Below are 3,364 nucleotides of genomic sequence, written 5' to 3' on the forward strand. Positions count from 1 at the left end.
ATCGTCTCCGGTCGAAGAGGTAATTCCGTCGACACTCAATTTTGTCCTTCCTTTATTCCAATTTATTTCCTTGGGCTTTTAAATTAATTAAATCTAAATATTTTATTTTCGCTACTATTTTTTTTACTGCTATTAATATCATTACTTTCATCTTCACTATTTTCTATCAACATTACTTTCATTACTTTATCACAAATTTTAAATGATTCGTCATCGTTTCATTTTCGGATTTTTTAAATTAATTATACTTTATTAAATCTTTACTTTCTACATACTAATTATTAATTGTTTTCATTGTACTAGTTATTGAATTAGAAGCCCAAGATAATTAATATGGGAGAGGGATTTCAGCCAAATAAATGGCCCAAACGGACCAGCCCACATTTTCGGACTAACAGACCAGCCCAATTCGTGACAACCCATACCCGGTCCACTATCTAATTACCTGACCCGATCCAGCCCATATTTTTTCTTTTCTTTTTCTTTTCATTTCATCAGCACCTTTAGAACAAAAATGGAAACCTAATTCATTTTTTTTCTAACCTAGCCGCCTCCCACTTCGTTCCTCTTTCTCCCTCACTGCTTTCCTCTTCCAAACAAAAATGAATTACCTTTCAACAATGGCAGGACTTTGCCGTGCCATTTTCGTGCAACACATCCCATTCCCTTGTCATTTTCTTCACCCTCCGCACAGCCTTCTCTATCACCTTTTCCTCTTTCAAGCAAAATCAGCTTTTACAGCCATGGCAGAGGCTTGACCATCCCATTTCCGTGCAAGTCTCGAATACAGTCAACACAAGACGACGAAGATATATTTTTCTTTATCTGAAAATCTGTGGATACGAAACAGAGAGTTTCAGATTCAACGGACCGTTTTGATTTGTTTTCAAAATTCAACTCAAATCTCACTTCAAACCCCGCCCTAAATTTCAGTCCGTGACTCTCTTGAAAAACCCTAGCTTCGTCCACTATAAATACATCCTCACAAGACGGTTTCGGGGGGAATTCCTTCAGCCGCTTTAAACCCTTCTAAATATCTTTTTATCACAAGAAAAAATATACCGACTATCTCTGCAAAATTCGCGTCTGGCTTCGGGTTCGTCTCAACCTGAGATTCGAACCATTCGTCGTGTTCGAGTGCAGATTCGGAACTCGAAGCCTTTAGTTCGCTGCGCACAAAAAAGGTAAGGGCCTTTTCTTTTGGTCTAGTTTCAGTATTAATTTGTATGTGGTCATATGTGATTAATTGTTAGATTAAGCATGTTTAATAGTCTTAACATTAGGAGTCGGTTTTTTTGTTAGTTTAATATGGGGTTTTATGCTGATTAGTGATTGTTGTGTATGATTAATTTTGCTTGGTTTAGTTTCAGTTTTAGTATAAAGCTGTCATGTCTTGATTAAGTGTATGAGCATGTTTGTATGTTTGTTTAGCTTAACTGAAATGCTAGCACATAATTAGATGTTTGCTTGAATTAATTTGGATATTAGCTTGTGTTCATATATGATTTGGTTGCTGGATTAGTTAACTAAATTAGCATGTTAACAACTTTAGTAATAGAAGACTGTTTATTTTAGTATAAATATCTGTGTATTAATGATTTGGTTTTGATAAGTGTATAGTGTCAATATAAATTTGTCTTGTTTAGTTAGTCTCCAGCATGTTCATATTTGGTTCAAATAAGTTTAAAAATGACTAGTAGGGGCCTGTGTTCAACTTTACTTGTTTATGATGTGTGCTAGCATACTAACAGCCTTAAGTTTTGTCTAAACATGAGGTTTAAGTTAAACCTCCTTCTCCCTAACTTGAGTGACTAAAACACCTTTTTTTTTTGTTGTGAGTGTGAGTTAAATCTTGAATATGTTGTATGCCATGTCTCCCATAATGAAACTATTAAAGGTCCTTGGTCAGGGGAATGTGTTTGTTTCCATTTAAGTTTAATAGATTGAGATGATAATGGTTAGTTGTATGCATTGTGATCCTTTTATTTCATGCCCACTCTGAATAGAATAGGATATGCTCAAGTGTTTATCTTTGACTGGTTCAAAACCGTATCAACCTATATATGTCAATATGTATACTATATATATGAATAAGCCTAGATACAATGTAATAGGACCAGTCATGAGTCATGTCTAGAAGGTCAAATCCCTACTTGTTTGTGTCTAAACCACTGCCTAAAAGTGTGCTCTTTTTTTTTGTGTGTCTTTGCTTAAATTATCTTAAAGATTTTTGAGATTGTAAATATGTCCAAGGAAAGGGAAATGCTCTTGTGAGCATCTGGGGCAGAGGACGGATGCTTGTGGCATTCACCATCTTTGCCTTGCCCTTCCACACATTGGATTTGAGTCAATACCCTTTCCCCTTTCCCTTTATCTGCTAAATGTTTGCTTATGTCCTGTAAGGTCAAGGATTGCTTTATTTGGTTTTGGCTAGAGAGGTTGAGCTTTAGCTCAACACTATCTCAAACTCTTCCTAAAACTAGACAAGTGATGTTGGATCCAAAACTGGATTTATTCCTTGTTTGATTATAGTTATACCTCTGTAATGATGCTTGTTCACTCCCTTTTATTTTTAAAAAGAGTATATGTCACGATGGATTATAGGTTGAGTTTTTTTTTTTTTTTTTTGTTTCGAAGTATTAGTTTGAGTGAAGTTTAGAATGCATTATCAATATGTGTTGTCCCCTTTGGATACTGTTTGAGGTTCAAAGGGGAGTACTTGGTTGGACTTGTAAGATTCAGTGAGGTTTAAGTTGATAAGTTGAGGGATTCATATTGATATATCCTATGTGTTGTTTAAAGCATGACCCACTTGTCCGTATATCTGAGTGTGTTAAAGCTTATGAGTTGAACTTAGGCAAAACTGTGCATGCATAGATATTCTAGTATACTGATTAGTATTTAGCATGAGTATGAGTTAGTGTCCAATATATCCTGACGTATGCCCAACCTGCACTGCTACAAAGTTGCTTATCATCCTTACCCTTGCATCATGTTGATATTCATGTATATACGAGAAATATACAAGATATCAGCCATCCACCAAACTGTTTCGAGTTTTATGTTTTACGTGTTTAAATCTTATTTATCGATTATATACTAATCCTTTTCTCTTTCTATTTTATGCATGAACGTCGCGTATGAGTTCAAGGGACTCGTCATCTTCCGCATTCGGTGTTGGGCCAAAGCCCAACGAAAATATTTTTCTACCCGATTCAGTTCTGTCCGCAGTCAACAAAAAATAAAAAAGAGGGGAAAACTTTCTGGGCCAAAGCCCAAAAACCAAAGAGCAACAATTGATACTGGGCCGAAGACCAGCTGCAATCGGGCCACAAAGAGTCTTAAATGGGCCAGGCCCATTTAC

The sequence above is a fragment of the Lycium ferocissimum genome, chromosome 1, assembly GCF_029784015.1.
Source record: "Lycium ferocissimum isolate CSIRO_LF1 chromosome 1, AGI_CSIRO_Lferr_CH_V1, whole genome shotgun sequence".
Classification (NCBI taxonomy): domain Eukaryota; kingdom Viridiplantae; phylum Streptophyta; class Magnoliopsida; order Solanales; family Solanaceae; genus Lycium; species Lycium ferocissimum.